Here is a 12016-nt window from a genome sequence, read left to right as displayed (position 1 = left end):
TTTTTTGGCCACAGCTATTTATATTCTGTGACATTGACTTCTCCTTCCCATATTGGTGTCCTGCCACTCAGCTGAAAAAGTAGCCCATCTGAAAAAATGAAAGCTGGTAGAAATGTTTTACTTATATACTGAACATTACAATGGGAAAGTAAAATCTGATTTGGTTTTGTTTTTAAAAAAATTCCTAGTGCATATTGAATACAAATGTTTTAGTAGGGAAAGAAGGGTTAGTGGTAACTTGCCTTAGAGAGGGGTGAATCTGAAGACATCTGGATCTCTGCCAAGTCGCCCCTGCAGTAAGTACTTAGGCTTAAAGTTAAGAAGGCAGGATTTCTTTCTTCATGTCTTTTTTAGTGATCCTTTTCATTGAATTTTCCAGTACTTTGCTATATGTAGCATTTACAGTGTTAAATTTGGGTAGCCATGAAATTTTGTACCAGAGAAATCTTTGTAAGAATAAGAGGCTAGGGAAAGGAAGTTGGATTCAATCTGAGGAAAAAGTAGCACATACAAATAAAATAAGAGTTGGATAGCATGGTCAGCTTCTAAATTCCACTCTGATAACTATGCATGAGTCATGCATCCCTTCCTGGCAATAATTTGAATGCAGGCAGAATCCAAACTCAGTTTAGATTGGAATAATTTATCACATTTAGGCATACTGAAGGAAATGAAAGATGCTATTAGTACATGAATTTGGGAATTCTGTAGAACTGTTTGTACATTCCAAAATATATTGAACTAAAAGCTTAGTATATGTACTGTCTACGGGGGCTGGGAGTGTAGCTCATTTGCAGAGCTCTTGCCTGGCCTGCTCAAGGCCCAGGGTTGGATGCCCACAGCAGGGAGACAGGTGGTCAGCCTCACCAGCCATCAGAAAAATTAATGTATGTGTGTCCTGAGTGACATATGAAAGTCCTGCTGCTTGTTCTTTTATAATATCTAATTGAGATCAGCAGTATGATTTCAGTTTTAAAGTAACCTAATATCAGGGAAAAGTCTAGGATCAAACTGAAATAGCAGATCATTGAAAATTATAGTCGCCAGTGCCATCCTGATTGAAGGTATGTCTGATATTCACATCTACCCAATTAAGTGTAATAAATCATTATTTTCCACAGTAAATACCAAGAAGTGTTTATGAATTAGAATTGCCAAAATACAGATTTAAATAAGGTTATTTTCCATCATTGCAGTTAAAAATATAGGTACAGGGCTAGGGATGTAGCTCTGTGGTAGAGAACTTACATAGCATGCACAAGGATCTTTGTTCAATCCCCTGCTCTGCAAAAAATTAAATTCAATAAAATAAATGTTTTAAGTACAGCCGGAAATCCTTAGCAGGAGAAGTGAATATTCACTTGATTTTTGTATTTCAAGTCCTAGCACACACTAAAGATAGGCACCTACCACTCATGTACTGCAGACTTGCAGATGTACATGTATGTTAGAAACCTGTGTCTGTGGGTGAGGTGAAATGGGGCTTTCGTCAGATTGTGCATTCCTGTGGGCAGCCTCTTCACAGCCAAAGCTGGGGCTGGTGCTGGCACAAGTAGGTGTCAAGTACTTCTCGGGTTAGGGAATTGTTTGTTTCCACACTCCCTGCCTCAGCTAGGGACCACATATACCCTGCCCAGTTTTGGACAGCATAGCCTAAGCTGCCTCTGAATTCCCAGGACTGCAGTCTGTTGAATCTCCCAGCTCCAAGAGGATCACCGTGAGTTCAAGGCCAGCCTGAACTACATACACGGTGAGATCCTATCTCACAAAACAAAATGAGTTTGTCTGTTAGCTAGTAATTCAGAGCACAGAACATAAATTTTTCCACAGAAGTTTGCCAATCTTGGCACAGGAGTATTTGATAAGTGACTATTTCAGCACCTGTGACCCGAAGAAGAGCAGATTTAGTTGGAGAAAGGCTAAATCTTTATGTATTACCTTTTTAACAGGTTGTAAGTGGAGGAAAGGTTTAATTTTTGGTCTAATGTTAAGTAATTTGGTTAACCTGAGAGAGCACATCATATGGAGCTCTGAACAGCTTTATTTCAGTACTTTTGAAAAGGAAACCATCTTTTTGTCATAGAGCACTGTTTGTGTTTCTGCTCTTCAAAGATCTGCTTGGACTCCTGCTAAACCTTTACAGTGGTATCAGAGTGATTCTCATTCAGTCCATTTTCTTTCAGACAGCCACTATTACAAACTGTCTAGGCATTAACTCTGAGTCAAGTAGTAAGGAAATCTTGGAAATATATAGAGATAAACTATAAATAATCTTCCCAACCATTTATGGAACAAATATTTATCAACTGCTCACTTTTCACCAATCCTTTGTGTTTTGATGTATATCTTCTCTTCCATCGACTACCAGCCTGAGATTCACGTTTTTCTTTGCAGACAAGGGAGGCTTAGCTCCTTCTTAATCATCTTCCCTTCTTTCTTTACTTGTCTTCTAGATCAGTGCCTCTCCAACTCTACTTTGGCTCAGCAATAATCTGGGATACTTGTTTAAAATAGAGATTTCCTGGTCACTGAAAGTGTCCATTCAGTAAATTAGTGGTGGAACCAAGGATCGTCCATTTTTATCAGATTTCCCAGGAGATGATGGTATAGGGAGACCACATATCAGCTTTACCCACCGGGAAGCATAGCCCAGGATGAGATTCAAACTCTTTCCTTGTCTCATGTCTTAGCCCTCCTTTTCTCCCTGGCCATGTGTCTGGTCATCCTTGAGGGCCTCACCTTCCCTCCCTCACATGCACACTCTTGGCCATTGTGAGTGTTCAGCATGCAGCCCCACATAGTGAAGTTCTCCCTTGTGTCTGGGCCTTTGCTTGTATCATTCTTTCCCTCCAACCCCAGTGTGGCTAAATCACACCCTTCCCACCTTAAACCTCACTCTTCAGTGCGGCTTCTCTGATGCCCGCATCTGAATAAGCTGTTCTTTGTGTGTGTCAGAGCATCCTGAATTTCTGTATGAAAGAATTTACTGCACCCTGCTGTGTGTTGGTTTGCAGAAATGCCCTAGCAGACCACAGGACCTGCTCCATGGGGGGCGTGGCTCTGTCCGCCCAGCAACCCCAGTGCCTCTCACTGCTCCACACACAGGCTGCAGTGTGCCTCTGTTGACAGGATGATGGTGGTCTCTGCCTTTCAGCATTCACAGTTGTCTACATGAAGCCTCGTAGTGCTCCCTGGTTTGATCATTATCTGGAGACCCAGCCTGGTGGAAGGAGATTTCCAAAAAAGATCATTAAAGCTCTGTACCCGGTCAGTGGATCCAGCCCATGGGCCCCCAGAGAAGGTGCACAGTGGGTCAGAAGGGCCATGATCCAGACCACGCTCCTGCCTGCCGTGGGCAGGTTTTGCTGTGCAAGGGAAATCACCTCTTAGTCGCTGATGTTACATCTGAAAGGTCAGCTTTTTTGCTCAGACATCAAAATGGACAGAGAGGCAGTAAGAGAAGGACAAAACAATGAACATGAAAAGCCGAGAAGACTGTGAAAGGGCAGAGATGATGCTGATGAGAAATGGCAGCTGCCCGGCTCAGGAGAGCTCAGAGTCAGTGCCGGGGCTCGGCAGCTGTTGCAGTTTGGAAGCTGCACTGGTGGAAGGGAGCAGAAGGTGCCCTGGCAGTGAGGACGGTGAGGGCTGCCAGCAGATCAAGTGAGAAATTAGCACAGCTTTGCTCTTCAAGAGTAGTGAGCGGGGTGCAAGCAGTACCTGCGTCTCAGCTATGCTCCACGGTGCCGAAAACCACAACAGAACGGAGCTCCCTGTGTGTATGTGGCTCTTTTAGCGTCAGTGCCAGAGTTGTGTGAGTGCGTAAGCCTTCCACCCTCTCCTCCTGTTCTCTCAAACCCACTCCAGTCGGCCCTTCATCCCCACAGCTCTTGCCAGGATCCCCAGAGCTCTCCACATTGCCCGCTTCAGTTGTCAGTAATCTTGACCCCTTAGCGGCCCAGCCTTTGTCCTTCCTCCTTACTGAACTATATGTTCTGATGTGGCTGCCAGGATGTGCACTCCCGGTCTTTCCGCTCCATGCCTGGCCAACACCTTGCATTCTCTTCTGCCTCGTGCCTGCCTTCTCAGTGAGTCTTAAACATGGGTGTGCTCCTCCTCTCCACCGCACGTGTGTACGCCGGATCATCCTATGCAGTCTCCTGGCAAAGAATACCAGCTGTCACCTGAGGACTCCCAGACCTTCTCTGCAGCTCCAGGGCCCCCTGAACTCCAGCTCATAGGTCCCACAGCCCAATAGACATTGCCTGGCTGGCTCATAGCTACGTCAGGTTCACAGAGGGATCAAAACCTCCATTCATCCCCTTCAAAACACTCCTCCTCTCTCCAAGCACGCTTACTTTGTCGTTCCTGCGGCGGTCTGAGGCAGCTCTGGACGTCCTCTTTCATGTCTTCAGTGGCGCTGTCGCGGCTGCCTCGATGTCCTACATCAATTCAAAAACATCACTTACCTCCTGTGGTTATTTTGACGGTGGGGACGAGCCCCAAGTCACATCGTGCCAGATGTGGACACACCGTCGTGTTTTTATTTGGCTGAAATTGCTGTTGCATTTTGAATCCGATCAGGACATTGAGGCAACCGTGACAGCATTAACTAATAGCAGTATAGGAAAAGGACTTCCAGAGCTGCTTCAGAAAGTGGCAAAAACGATGGGATAAGTGTGTTTGAAGCAAGGGCGAGGATTTCGTGGGAGATTAAATGGCAACATGTCTCTTAACTGCAGTAATTCTTTTAAACGTCATTCGTAATTTTTGATCTCACCTCATACAAATGTCCTAAAGAACTTGGTTTTCTACCCCACTAAACCTATTCTTCCTCTGTTCACTGGATTGCGCAGGTCAAAAATATTGGTGTCTTTCTTGACTCTTCGCTCACAGGAACCTGTCAAGTTGCCTTCCACAGCGCACCCTTATTCTTGTCTTTCCACTTCGTGTCAGTGTCTCTAACTGGCCTCCTTGACTCTACTTTCATCCCACAGGGTCTCTCCTCCCCACAGCAGCCGAACTGATTTTTCAAAAATCATAAATCTGGTCACAGGAGGGATGCAAAAAACATCACAGCACCCTCAGCGGTTTCCATCACACTTGCATATTTGAATCCAGAGTTTTCACTGTAGCCTCCATGGCCCCAGAAGATCTGGCCCCTGGCCACCCCACCACCCTCAGGGTACCACTTCCTTCCCAGCCACTGCTTGTCTCGGGGTGTTCTTCCGGCCACCGAGCTTACTCCTCCCCTGGGACCTGGGACTGTTGCTCCTGCCTCTGCTCGAAGAAGGCGGCACCTTTGTCTTCTTCAGTGAACTCAGAGTGCCTGCTACATGCCGAGCACTCAGGAAACATTGACTGAGTGCAAGCAAATGGTTATTTGCCCCTCTGGTAGGTCGCGCATGTATCAGTACTGAAAGACCATCGTGTTGGTAGACTGGAGCAGGGACATTGCATTTGCTGTGAAAGTGATAAGCCAGCTCATTCCTTCTCCCTGTTACATGTAAAAGGCTGAGCAACCTACGTCTTCTCCAACGTTTCATTTGCTGGTAAAGTTGTAAATCAGCCATTTTATTCGGTCAATTATTTGTGTATGTCTTTCCCAGTGACATAAATCAGAAAATATAGACTGACAGCATTTTATAAGAAGTTATCTATTTGTTGTTCATGTTGAGAGTGATGACTCGCTTATCAGTTAGGATAATGGTGATTATTTGACGTGGATGTTCTCAGAAAACTGGCCACAGTGCTGCACTATAAATGTTCAGATCTAGACCACGGTTACACAGTATTCTTCATATATCTGTGTTAGTGAGGGTTTTAGCATTTACAACTAACTTTGCCAAGAACTGTGACAATAAGAAGGGCAAAGCTAGTTGAGGGTAAAACGTTAGAAAATAAGGATATAAGGCCATAAAATGTAGGTGATGGTCAGGATTCAGTATTTTCCTTTAAAGTTTCATTTTAATGACTTGGTTTCTTACAACACCAAGACTAATTTTTAATTTCTCATTAAAGTACTATAAAAGTACTCTTAGTAGCAAAAACAAAAAAATTGCAGTAAGAAAGTTACCTTTGTCTTTTGAGACAGGGTCTCACTATAGTTGAGACTGATGTTCTCAGAAAACTGGCCACAGTGCTGCACTATAAATGTTCAGATCTAGACCACGGTTACACAGTATTCTTCATATATCTGTGTTAGTGAGGGTTTTAGCATTTACAACTAACTTTGCCAAGAACTGTGACAATAAGAAGGGCAAAGCTAGTTGAGGGTAAAACGTTAGAAAATAAGGATATAAGGCCATAAAATGTAGGTGATGGTCAGGATTCAGTATTTTCCTTTAAAGTTTCATTTTAATGACTTGGTTTCTTACAACACCAAGACTAATTTTTAATTTCTCATTAAAGTACTATAAAAGTACTCTTAGTAGCAAAAACAAAAAAATTGCAGTAAGAAAGTTACCTTTGTCTTTTGAGACAGGGTCTCACTACGTAGTTGAGACTGACCTGGAACTCACTACGTAGCCCAGGTTGGTCTCGAACTCACAGTGATCCTCCTGCCTCAGCCTCCCGAGTGCTGGGATTACAGGCGTGTACTACTATGCCCGGCTTTTAGAAAGTTACCTTTGACAAAAATATTTCCAAATCCTGATTTTGTAATAGTAGTGCTTTATTGATTTCACATAATTAAATCTCCTAGTGAAATACCTGTGAATAGTACACATTAAAGTTTTGGCAGCTGATATAGGCAAGAGCCCACAGAGTCCCACTTCAAGAGAGAGACTGGGCTGGGATTTTGTTCTCTTCTGTGAACCTGAAAGCCGGTGAAGTCCATGATGGTTAAATTTGAAGCCAAAGCTACAGGATAAGTGTTGGCAGTAGACTTTTCTTCCTCCCTTAGCCTGTCCTTTTAAAACTCGTCTTATCTGCCACTGTGGTATCTTGGCAGGAGTCACAGGTGGAGGGGTCCTTGGGCAGTCTTGAGAGGAGCCGGGAACTAGACTTGAGATAAGGGTAAAAAGATGAGAGAACAGTAGGGAACAGGAAACACAGAACATGTCCTTTTTTAGGTGTTCTACCTGGGGCTCGCATCTATGACAGAAACTGTTTCCTCTATGAAAAATACGTGAAGGAAATCTAGAAGATTGTTCCTCAGATTTGAGTTTGTACTTGTCATTACAATTTGTATAAAAATGAGCCAGGCCTGGTGGTACACGCCTATAATCCCAGCACTCTGGAGGCTGAGGTAGGAAGGTTGCTGCAAGTTCAAGGCCAGTCTAGGCTACATAGAAAGACCCTGTCTCAAAACAACAAAATTTTTAAAAATATGTTTCATAGCGCTCAAAGTTTAATGTTAACAAGATTATCTGTAGGTAGCAATTTAAAAAAAAGAGAAACATTTTATAAACTTAATATGCTCATGATTGAAAAGTCAAAAAACACAGATGAAAAAGCATAGTCACCTAGAGTCTCACCAACTGGAAACCACATTCTTAAAATATGATATATAAACTGGGTGCAGTGATGCACCCCTGTAATCTCAGCTATTCGGGAGGCTGAGTCAAGGGATGGTAAGACCAGCACAACCAGGGATTATAGGACCTTGCACTTGCCAGGCAGGCGCAGCACCACTGAGCTGAATCCCCAACCCAGCACAAGCAATTTAGTAAGACTATCCCAAAATAAAATTTAAAAAAGGACTAGAAATGTAGCTCAGTGGTAAACCCTAGGTTCAGACTTCAATACTGCAAAATAAAAGTCAAAAACAAAAGATATATAAACTGTCATTTAAAAAGTTGATTTTTTTTTCTCTAAGTACAGAAAAGAAGAAATACATAAAACCAACAAAGAGATTAAAATATACTCACTTTTATTCCCATATATATTCCTGAAAGTGTAAAGAAACTCAGTCACTGTGGGTAAGAAGTTAAGTTGATTCAGCTATTTTGGAGAAGAGCTACCCAAAATATAAATTTAAAGTGCATTCCCTTTAATCTAGCAATTCCCTTTCAAGGAAAGAAATAATCAGACAGTTGTCTAAAATATTTATTTGGAAGAATGTTTATGTTGTTTTTAAAAAGAGGAGGGCCAAGGGTTTAGCCCAGTGGTTTCGCCGCCTGCCTCACAAGTGCAAGGTCCTGAGTTCAATCCCCAGTACCTCCCCCCAATAGAAGAGAGGACTAAAAGCCTAAATTTTAGTTAGCAGAAGCTGAGTAAGTAACTTTAGTATATTAGCTATTATATCAAAAATTATGATGCTAATAGTTTTACTGGGAGAGAAAAAAATACTTGTCTTTTGTGTTTTTAGTTTTTTGGAGTAGTTCTTTTGAGACTATGTTGTCCATACTAACCTGGAATTTATGACCCTCCTGCCTCAGCCTCCCATGTGCTGAGAGTATAGGCATACACCTCTTGGCCCATCTAGAAAAGCATTTTTCAGGTTGAACTTTGTTACCATTGAGTGCTGTAAGGACAGAGAGCTAGCTTGGCCTGTGATTCAGTAAAAGACTTTACTGCTCAGAAATGGCCTCTCCTAATTGGAGTCTTGGTTTAACGTGGCAAACTGACAGTTTAAAAGATGCTTTTAACTGCAGCTTTGGAAATGATCCCTGCCCAGAGCAAGAAGGAATTTATATAGGCAAATTCGAAGTGGGATCATTTCATTCATTACTTGGGTGTGGTTCAGATTAGTAAAAATGTGATATTCTTCTGGCAATATTAAATCTTTTATGGGGTCGGATCTGAAAATTAAAAAGAACTTTAGAAGTTATTTCACTGTATCTCCTCTTGGTATAAATGAGGAAACCAGCCCAGGCAGGGAAGGTGATTTCCTTCGAGTCACATGACTAGTCACAGCCTTATGGTCATGGACTACTTCTGGGCCCTGGTAGCTTCGCCTTTTACCTCCTTTCCAAGTAGGCTCCTTGAATGTTATATAACGCCTTAGGGAGTGGAGACAGAGCACCCAACGAATGTGGTAAAAGACACTAGCATTAAATAGCATATATACACTGAGTGAAAAAGAGGAATACAGAAACAGTGTGGGAGCGAAAAGCAGGTAGTAATTAAACTGTAACAAATGCTTTACAGAAGCGTGCATAAAGTACCATGGAAACTCAAGGGTGGCTTCAGGAAAGAAATACCATTTGAGTCCTGTGGCTCTTGCCAACGGGGTAACAGTGGAAGCCTGCCGTGGGGAGGGGTGGCAGCAGGAGCAGAGGTACAAGAGACCCTTAAAAGAGCTGCACGCTAGGAAGATGCCCTAGCAGCGGGTCTCTAAGAAGTTCGGCAGAGGTTCTGTTATTTTCTTATTTTTACTCTTTTGTTTGTTTTGAGCCAGACCCTTGTGTGGGCTGCCTGAAGCTTCACGCAGTTCTCTGCCTCCGCTTCCGAGGAGTGGGATTACTGGCGCGCACCACTGTGCCCACCGTAGGCAGAGGTTTAGAAACAGCGTCAACACTTTGGGAATTAGGAAGTTTTCACTAGAATGTTGGGCAGATCCAAATGCTACAGGGACAGTTTGATCCAGGGCATACAGAATAAAACAAGGGTGCTCTCTCTGTGTGCCTGCAACCTGTTTCTCTGATACAACCCCTTTCCTGTGGATACAAGGGGCTGCAGCCCACAGTTCAAGCAGAAGCTCTGGATTCAAGTCTCTTCTGTACCCCCTGACCTTACTTGCTTAATCCATCTTGGCAGTAATCACCACGATCAGGGAAAGGAATCCACTGACCAGGGCTTCCTGTGCTTCGCCACAAAAAGGAGAGCTCGGGTACAGAAGAGCCCCCCACACACACCAAAAAAATCACGAAAACCATTTCAGGTTTTACGTAGAGCCAAAATCCATATTGTTTAAAATTATATAATCTAAAATTCTGAATAAAAGATAAAAATATTCTGTTTCTAGTTCGTGATTTAAGGGGAATTTTTAAAATAATTATGGCATAATATAAATTTTCATTCATCAGTTTCCAACTGCTTTTGAGAGAAGCATTTTCCATGCTATTTTCATGTACTCAGATGAATAACATAAAAAAAAAAAACAGGTGAAAGTATTCAGTGTGTACAAAGAATAGGTTGCATACGAAGGCTTGAATTAAAGTTACAATGGAAATAACGTCGTAAAGGACCCTTGGAAAATAATTGATTCAAAATTGCCTTTGTAGAACATCAAAAGTGTTTGTACCCATAGATTAGTGATTTTGTTTAAAATGTTCACCCTTTTTCTAATCCGGCAGTGAAGTAATTACCTCCATCCTGTGCTTTTTGCATCCATCGCAACGTGAATTTACTAAATTCAGCAGTGGACCCCAGATTGGAGCTGTAGATGTTAACAGTATCTTGGTTAATTAGAGAAAGCTGCAAGTGAAATACGTGAAAATGAATTTGGTATGAGAGAAATATTTGCTAGTGACGTATATAATTAGGGGCTTGTACATACATATTCAAAGGAAAATAAAACTGAATTGCTTTGTTGGTTTTTTTGTTTGTTTGGGGATACTAAGGATGGAACCCAAGGTCTTCTTCACACTGAGCTACCTACATGCCAGCCCTTTTCATTATTGTTTTTAATGTATGTATGTATGCATGTATTTTGAGACAGGATCTCCCTACATTGCTAAATTGCCTGGGCTGAGACTAAACCTCCAGTCTTCCTTCCTCAGCCTCCTACAGTGCTAAGGGTGCAAGCCTGTGCTGCCACACCCACATTGTCATTTTCCTTTCTAAAATAAACTACTATAGTAATAGTGAAACTTTGTTTATATAGAATTCTGAGAATGAATCATTTTCAATAATAAAATCCCACATAGCCATTTAATTTCCAAATATTTGGTCAGTTTTTCCCTGCAGTATAATGTGCAATGAAAGTAATTTTTCTTTGTGATTTAGGTGATTATGGGCATCATTTATTGTGCTCTGTGGTATAGAAAATTCTAGAGTTGTAAAAAAGCCAGAAGGTACTCTGAGATCTTATATGTGCATTGTATCATTTTTTAACCCACCTGACTCTAATACCTGTCATGTTTTCCTCCTGGGCTTATAGTAACCTCTTTGCAATGCTATCACATTTATTATTTAATTTTTTGAGAAAAGGTTTCACTGTGCAGCTCAGACTGGCCCTGAACTCACCACGTAGCTCACACTGGCCTGAAGCTTACAGTGACCTTCCTGCCTCAGCCACCCAAGTGCTAGGATCATAGGCATGCAGCACCATGCCCAGCTTGCTATCAGATTTTTAAAACAGATTCATGTTTCTTCATACATTGTATATAACATAAGTACATAGGCTCCAAATATTGAACAGTTTAGGTGTACCTGAGCCAATAAATATTATTGGTTGCATGGGTGTTTTAATATTTGCTGAGCTATCAAATGTACCCTCTTTTATAATCTTCAAAGGAGAAGTATCCAGAAGGAAATTCAGCTTGCCATTTGCTAACGATACTTGTCATGTCTTAAAATTTAAGAACCTGAAGTTATGGCAATAAAAATACGTGTCAGGTTATAAATCCTCCCTTTGCTAACCCTTTGTCTGGCAAAGAGCCGTGCCATTTGTTGTCACCTCAAAAAGAGAAACGCAGCTGTCAGTGGACCCCTTCCCTTCTGCCAATACTCCTGTCTTTATAGCTCCTCTCACTGCTGCCTTTGCTGAACAAAAAGCTTCCAGGAAATGAAAAGCACTTCGTCACAGTTAAATGCTGCCCACACCCTTGTTTTCTGAATATGATAAAGTCCTGGTGATCTAGTAATTTTTAATTCAGAACTAAGGTTTTTCTTCAAATGTTACTCTAATGTAAATCTTCATCGGTTTCATTAGGGCTTCGCGCAACTATCAGGTAAACGGAACTGTTCTGTATTTTGAAATGTTCTGTATTTCCACATTGCCCCACCACCAATTTTTTTTCTAAAAATCTCATTAAAAATACATATAAAGCTGGGTGTGGTGGCACACTTCTGTAATTCCAGCCCTCAGGAGGCTGAGGCAAGAGGATGGCTCCTTGAGCCCTGCTTG

At 42.0% G+C, this 12016-nt stretch overlaps 1 protein-coding gene across 1 annotated transcript in view; it reads left to right on the top strand.

Annotated features, from left to right (window-relative positions):
* Positions 1–277: 277 nt before the first annotated feature.
* The window catches only part of Ttc17 (tetratricopeptide repeat domain 17), a 90590-nt gene continuing 78851 nt past the window's right edge, over positions 278–12016 (top strand). Inside the window, exon 1 of the mRNA XM_010612533.2 lies at positions 278–296. The gene's annotated coding sequence lies outside the window, so the exon portion shown is untranslated. The remainder of the gene's footprint in view (positions 297–12016) is intronic.

Source organism: Fukomys damarensis, unplaced genomic scaffold (assembly GCF_012274545.1).
Source record: "Fukomys damarensis isolate Sample0158 unplaced genomic scaffold, DMR_v1.0_HiC HiC_scaffold_27, whole genome shotgun sequence".
In the NCBI taxonomy this organism is placed as follows: domain Eukaryota; kingdom Metazoa; phylum Chordata; class Mammalia; order Rodentia; family Bathyergidae; genus Fukomys; species Fukomys damarensis.
This window is presented reverse-complemented; position numbering and strand designations above follow the sequence as displayed.